This window comes from Glycine soja, chromosome 9, assembly GCF_004193775.1.
Source record: "Glycine soja cultivar W05 chromosome 9, ASM419377v2, whole genome shotgun sequence".
Taxonomy (NCBI): domain Eukaryota; kingdom Viridiplantae; phylum Streptophyta; class Magnoliopsida; order Fabales; family Fabaceae; genus Glycine; species Glycine soja.
This window is the reverse complement of record NC_041010.1, coordinates 34,097,460-34,105,547: the sequence shown is the minus strand read 5'-3', so window position 1 is coordinate 34,105,547 and position 8,088 is coordinate 34,097,460. Positions and strand designations below refer to the sequence as shown.

Sequence of the window (8,088 nt, the reverse complement as noted above, 5' to 3'; positions counted from 1 at the left end):
TTTGTATGTCCTGGCTGTGGAAAGAATAATTGTTTGATCAATTGTGATTCGTGAATTCCATAAGGGAAAGCCCCTATTATCAAACAAAGTCTATTATCAATTAAGTCTTGTATAAATTAAATAATATAAGAAAAATAATTATACTTAATAACATCATTCTCTTAAACAAATAAAAATTATTTTAATAAAAAATTATTTTTGAAATCAATTAAAAATATTTTTATATAATATAATATAATATTTGTATTATTTTAATAATTTAAATTAAAACATAAATTATAAAATAAAATAAAAATTAAATTAAAAAAAAGTGTGCTGTACAAAAGTCAGGGTGGCTAGTCCTGACTTCTCAAAAGTGAGAAAAAGTGGTGTATATTGGGTAATAATATACGAACTGGTGTATATTAGGAAAATATGAGGGGAGAAAGTGTATTGGTGGAAAAAAACCCTTCCTGCTCTCACTTCACTGCTTCATCGTTCATCCTTCATAGCTAAAAACCTCAAATAAGAGACCTTAAATCCCCAAAATGAGAGTCTTTGCTGCTCGAACCTCCAATTTCCTCAAGCTAAATCTCAATGTCGAATATCTCCCCTTGATTCCCAAGCCTAATAATTTCAAATCCTTTAGAGAATTCTCGCAATCCACCGCAATCCCCAAAAAACAGCTTAGGGTTTGCGACTATGGTTACGAAAACTACATGGAAGTCGAGAAGAAAACGTGCAAGGTCTTTAAATTCCATAACCTCATCCTCTCGGAACCCTCCCAGTTGCTCCCTATCTCGCGCCTCGAGTCCAGCACGTTCGTCCTCAAATTCCCGCATGTGTTCGAAATCTTCGAGCACCCCGTGTAGCGCATCCTCTTCTGCCGCCTCACTCGCAAGGCCATCCTCTAGATCAAGCAAGAGTGTCGTGCGCTCGCTACGAAGCTCCCACGCACCGTCACGCACCTCCGCAAGCTCCTCATGATGTCGAATAAGGGTCGACTTCGCCTCAAGCACATGCGCATCCCATTTGCTGCGTGTGGGCTCTCAAATGATTTACACTCGGTGGTTCTGGGGTACCCTTAGTTTTTCTGTTTGATTGATGCTAAGGAAACTAGGAACAAGTACATTGAGGTTATGGAGAGAGACGCTAGGTTAGGAATTTGTGCAATTGAGGAAGCTAGAGAAAGGGTTTATAGAGAGAGAGGTAGTGATTATGAGGATGTTAGGTTTCCTTTTGTGATTTTTGTTTTGTTGGAAAATCAATGCTCTGATACTACTGTTGGGTAATCAACGTTCCCACAAATAAAATTACCTACAGCCACAAAGAACACACACAAAGATTACACTGTAAGAAAAATAATAACAAGCACAAGAATTTAACATGATTCAACACCTCTTTCCTACATCCACGGAATCGGCTCAAAAAGTATTTCACTATCACAAAAATGATTACAAGATTATAATTCACCCTAAATAGTGTATCACTCTACAAACCTGAGAACCCCACTCAATGGTTACAAGAAATGATAACACTCTAACACAAAGACACTTTTCTCTAAACAAAGTGACTTTGTTTCACAATCTCTCTTCTCACACACATTCTCTCTTCATGTGTTTTGTTTCTCCACTAATTTTTTTCTCTATTTATAGTGAAGATTGCCACCAACTATAATAAATATGCTTTCTTGAAAGTTGAAACAAAAACAACTTCCAATGCATTCATTCAACTTAGGTTCGTCTAGTAAAATGTAATCTTTCATTTTGCATTTAAGCCACCTAAACCTTAGTGATAAAAATTCAATTCTCAATGTACATGCACCTTATCTTTTGACTTAAAATTCTACAATTTTCCACCTAGTTTTAAGATTGGTAAGTATTTTAGGAATGCAATGTGGAAGTGGCAGAGACTGCCTTATTGGTCCCTTTATGAGGATGTCCCTCTGGGTATAACTTGCGGTCCATGGAGGCCCAAAAGAGGATGGAGAAGAGGGCTATTGCCACCATTCACGAGTTGTTGTCGTTGACTGTGGAGAAGAAGATTACGCTAGAGAGGATTGCACATTTCCGGATGGCGAAGAACCTGCCCAAGAAGTTGAAGGATTTCTTGCAGCAGCACCAGGGGATTTTCTATGTCTCAACTAGGGGGAATCAGGGGAAGCTGTACACGGTTTTCCTTAGGGAGGCGTATAGGAAGGGCGAGCTGATTGAGCTGAATGAGTTGTATTTGGCACGGAGTATCACGATTAAGCAGTTGCAGTTAGTTACAAGAAGTTATTTGAGTAGTTTGTTGGTTATGGCAGTTAGTTGGTTACTAGAAGTTATTTGAGTAGTTAGTTGGTTATGGCAGTTAGTTAGTTACTAGAAGTTATTTGAGTAAGTTAGTTGGTTACTCAAGTTAGTTATTTTCTGTCTTTGTATAAATAAACCAACTTTGTAATACTTTGATGAATGAATCCTAAAACTGCTTTTCATCTATCTTTCATTTCTGATATGGTATCAGAAGTTTTTGCTTCCAAGCCTCTTGCTTCCTATTGAAGTTATTTCTTTTTTTTTTCCTCTCATGGCCATGGCTGCCATTGATGATTCTAACCCCTTCATTCTTCATTCTTCCGACAATCCTAGCATTGCCTTAGTTTCTTATCTTTTTACTGGTGAAAACTACAATTCTTGAAAGAAAGCAATGCGTATGGCTCTTCATGGAAAGAACAAATATGGGTTTGTTGATGGTTCAATTCCTGAACCTGCTTTGGGTCACTCAACTCATGCTTTGTGGCATCGCAACGATAGTATCGTTTCTTCCTAGCTCCTTAATTCTTTATCCAAAGAAATGCAAGTATCTTACACTGGTAGAAAAAGCGGTTTCAACGACGGCGGAAAGAGACAAACAATGACGGTGTTTGACCGTCTTTGAATCTAATGTCGTTGAAAGTGTCTCACTTTCAAAGACAGTCGAAATGACACCATCTTAGAAAATCTCAACTTTCAAAGACAGTGCTGACATCACGACTGTCTTAGAAAACCAGGCTTTAAAGACGATGCTGACGTCACGACCGTCTTTGAAGGTTGACTTTCTAAGACGTTGTCGACATTAGCACCGTCTTTGAAGCTTGGCTTTCTAAGACAGTCGTGATGTCAGCACCGTCTTAGAAGCCTGACTTTCTAAGACGTTCGTGATGTCAACACCGTCTTTGAAGCCTGGCTTTCTAAGACGATCGTGATGTCAGCCCCGTCTTTGAAGTTTGACTTTCTAAGACGTTCGTGATGTCAGCACCGTCTTTGAAGCTTGGCTTTCTAAGACATTTGTGATATCAACACCGTCTTAGAAAAATATTTATATTACATAAAATCATATTAGAATATATTAATCCTGCACTAATGCACGAAGTTAATGAACGACAAACAATTAAAATAAATAAATTTCTACATATATATATATATATATTAACAGAAACCTATGATGAATTATAATGTTTAGTTAAATAAAATAGAAATATACACAAGGGAAAATTAAATACAGTCACAAGCCCATGACATCAAATGTAAAGAACTAACACCAATCATGATATATTCCTATTAACCCTCTATCCATTATAATAGAAAAACTATCTAGCACATCAATGGTACTCAATGAGAGGTGTGGCAAATTTGCAAATAACAGACTTAGAGAAAACTAGTCAATTAAATAAGATACAAGAGTCATAAAACTTATTATTTTTAATAAATTTTAACTAACAAAAAATTGTTCCATTTAACGGGCTCTTCTTCTTTGTATTATTTTATAGATTTTTTATTTATAAAAATTAAGATAATTATTTATTTCACTAATTATTAGACATAGGTATTTTTTTTAACATCACTAAAATACGATAGACTACAAGCAATGTATAAAAAATTGTATAAATCTAGATATATTAAAAAAATATATTAAATTAAAATTAGTATACACATCAATTAAAAAAATAATATAATGCAATAAAAATGCACACAGGGGCGTTGGTATGTTTTGGCTAGTTATCGATAAAGCAATAACTAATTAGCTAAAAAGAGAAATGGAACCATGATTTTATATTAAAAGAACAAGATATGTTTTCCTTGACTCATTTGAGGCATTGAACCCAGTAATGTTTTAAGCAAATAATACAAACAAACATTAAAATAAAATGTGTTAAGGATGACACTAGGAATTAAAAAAAAAACTAGCATACATCTACTGATTATTAGACTTGTGGTGTTGTTCTTCAAGTAGATCTCCTTCCACTAAAGCATAATCTGACTGTAGGAACATAAATTGATATATATATATATATATATATATATATATATATATATATATATATATATATATATATATAAAATCATCTTTAAAATTATATCTATTACAATTTCTGATAAAAACATCTTTAAAATTAAATTATTACATTTTTTTTTATTGATAAGATAAATATCTGTTCCACTATATATCAAATAGAAATTAACCTCTTTTGAATAACGTTGGCTCATTCTCTACTCCAAACATCGCGGACAAGAATTTGAGCGAGGAAGATATCAAGAGAGAAACAATTCTGATTAATACAAGTCAAAGTCTAAGCCACCTAAATTATTTATTTATTTATTTTACTAACCACTTAACATCACATCATATCATCATAATTACAGTCCAAGCACAAAAATTATAAAATTATCCTCCACTTGAAATTGAATGACCATTAATTAAATAGTTTGTTTGGTCCTCTCGACCCCTCTTCAAGTAATTTTTTATCATTACTCTCTACTTTACTGTTGATTATAAGATTTTATTTAATTTTTTTTCTAATTTTTAAATATATTAATTATTTTTTATATATCTCTCCAAATATTAATAAAAAATAATTAATTGAATAAAGAGATAAAAATAATAGTTTTAAAATAATAATATAAATAACCAAAAAATTTAATATAATTAATTAAATTAATTATTTTTTAAAAAAGATATAAATTATTTAAAAGAATCTAGAGTAACTAGTGACCTTTTTGGAACCAATTTTTCAACTTAAGTTTTCTCTCCACGTTGAGACAGCTAGCATTTGTTGCTTTCAACAGTGAAAGTGGCAGCTTTTCTTTTTCTTTTCACTACCTGTTTATTACTTTTTACAACAATGATATAAATAATTTAATTTGTTTTATTACTTGTGTATTAGATGCTTAGAACATAAAATCACGAAATTAGGCAAATTAGAAGAACATAAGCAAGAAATAAAACTTGTGTATACTCTCACTGCTGAGAGAGCCTTATGTCTTCACAAAGTATTCTCAAATTTTCATGTTAAATCAAACAAAATCATGAAGTTATAAAATGCATTTCAAAGTTGAACCAAATACACAATAGATAAGAAGTAGGACACATGACATCAAGAATAAAGAATAAAGAGGAGGCATTTCTCATTCTCAAATACCAGAGAGAAAGAGGGGCATTACCTGTAGGTAGTTACGAAGTAATGAAGAAAAAAAAAGCAATTTATATGCGAGCCAACTCTGCTCCTGGACAGAATCTAGCCCCTCCTCCAAAGGGTGCATAGAATGGACTAGTTCTCCAATTTCTCCACTGTATACATTCTCATCTAAATGGACTGCTGAAAGAAATGGAACCACAAAGCAATCATGTTCATCCTGTCCAAGAGAAAAACTAATAAAAAAAATGTTTTTCAGTTTAAATATAAAAATCAGAGCAATCCCCTAAGATAATGTTTTATGTACCAAATAAACATATAGGGAAAAAAATTCAACAGTAGTTGTTATATATACCAGCAGTTGCTTCATGGCTCTAGGACATTGAGATTATGGGTATCCATATTGTATTTGGTACCCATGTTAGGTTATATGCAAGAGCAAGTAACATATTACACCATTTTCTTTATTTCTCTGTCATGCCAATAGAAAACCTAGAGAATCCTATTTAAATTACATGTCTTTTTGGACCAGTGATGTTGATTATAATTTCAGGTATCATCACCATAAACTATAACTAGTACAGCAGAACTCATTCCAGATGAGGAGATATCTCTAACTTGGTTGTGGGAGGATCGCTAAAAATATTAGGAATGCAAAGGAGAATATTTTGGGGTTAGAATGGCTAGAACTCTCAAACAAAAAGATTACATAAAACATAAAAGTACCTCATTGATGAGTTTGAGAATTTTTAGAAGTTCACTTTTGCACTCTATGCTACATAAATGTGTTTCTTCACATTCTAAAGGAGTATCTTCATTCATAGTATATAAATGGTTAAAATAATTAGTTCAAAAAATGCCACATTCTAAAGAGATAAAAATAACCAAATCATATAAAATCGAGAAGTTTTGAAGATTGAGAACACATGATGATCTTGTTTTCTCAATTGGCAGACTCAGACATATAAGGATAGCTATACATAATTACACTATTTCATAAAAAAAATAAAAAATACTCTATAGTTAAATCCTAATAGTTTGATATAAAAGAGAGGTTGAAGTTGAATACTCTATAGTTAAATACTCTATATTGACCTATAATTGTAATTCCAGCATCAGATATAGTTAGACTTTCAATGTGAGTGAAGAAAAAGAGAGGTTGAGGTTGAAGTTCTTTAAAAATATTCAATACCTCAAGCCTGTTTTCCTAATTTGTGCCATATAAATTACTTAAAGTTGGACCAGATTACAAACTGTGGAAGTTCTTTAAAAAAATCTACAATGTTGTTGAATAGAAGATAAGTATAACAGTAACTACTAGAACAACCTACAAAATACAAAAGAATATGCTAGCCAAAAAGTCAGTAAAATACTCAAGCTTAGCTGCTCTCAACATACGACACAAGATAAGCCCAGAAATACATATAACAACTCAATTTTGTTATATTATTTAATTATTTAATATGGATAGATAAACTTTTCAGAAAAAATGAAGATTAAAGAAATGGAATTAAAACAATTAACCACCCAAGTGGTTACTTATTAACAACTATAAATATTCGTAACGGATTTAGTAGTTAATTGTTGCTAAATTGTTGGAAGTATTTTCACCAAAATTTCCATTTTTATATGTTCCATACAAATTTGTGGGCTTATCCCCTCACTTGATCCATAATAACTTGCTAGGGAAATTACCAATACGAGATTCAGAGTAGCTTTTAAAAAATGAAATTATTTAGCTAATTATCCAGAATTAAACTGCAGTCAGGAATGAATGAAATAAGCATGGGAATTTTTAGTTCAGAATTTAAATATAAGAGTGAAACTTGAGACCAATATTCTTACAATAAATGTAATAAGAAATTTTTTAAATTAAAGCAGCTAATAGAAAAGAAATTAACTACAGTTTGTCTTACAGCTGCTCATAAAAAATTCAACAAAAAAATTACTGACCTTATAATTATAGATTGATTAACTTCATCTGGAAAACAGAGCAAGAGTCAGAGCAAGTTCTTGCTTAAAACAAATAGAAGTGGTTTTAAACTCTAAAGTTTCAGCTATAAATATAAATATAAGGAAATAAAAAGTTACCTCGTATCATTTCCCGGATGGCCGTGTCTGCTATTACAAAAATTACTATCTTAGCTACATTCCAAAAATACATATAACAACTCAATTTTGCCGACAAGGCTACCAACATGATACCAACTACAAGAGCATAAACCTCCTATGATAGAATTTCAGTATACACATAGAGATCGTGTGAAATACAACTTTCTATGAATCCATTCGGGAATATGTTTCTAAAAAAAATAACAAAATAAACAATCACCCAAATAGCAATTTCAAATACATCATAAAGACAAATGTTATTATACAGCCATGGAGTGCCAGTGATTTGTTCCAAACTTCACAAACTGAAATCATCACGAATTGATTCTGTCAAAACTACTTGAAGGCAAATGAAAACTATACATAAATATTACAAAGTTCCAAGTAAGCACCACGAAAAAAAGCATATGCTCAGCAAATAAGCATAGCTAAAGTTCATATCATAAGAGCTTATTTTTCATCTATAGGAACCCTAAAGATTAATCAGCCTTGCAAGTTTCAAATCCTCATAAAGAAAAATAAGAGATACCCCATGTCAAGCCCCTAGAACAACTAAAAACAACAAT

General features: G+C 32.0%; 1 long non-coding RNA gene and 1 pseudogene across 1 annotated transcript; one reads left to right on the top strand and one right to left on the bottom strand.

The window, feature by feature from the left end:
* Window positions 1–527: 527 nt before the first annotated feature.
* Window positions 528–2,310, top strand: LOC114368385 (annotated as a pseudogene).
* A 2,898-nt stretch (window positions 2,311–5,208) lies between these two features.
* LOC114425829 lies at window positions 5,209–7,886 on the bottom strand. Its single transcript, XR_003669301.1, has 2 exons — window positions 7,364–7,886; window positions 5,209–5,630 (listed from the first exon to the last, which is right to left on the bottom strand). It is a non-coding gene; the product is annotated as an uncharacterized LOC114425829 (long non-coding RNA).
* Between the last annotated feature and the right edge of the window lie 202 nt (window positions 7,887–8,088).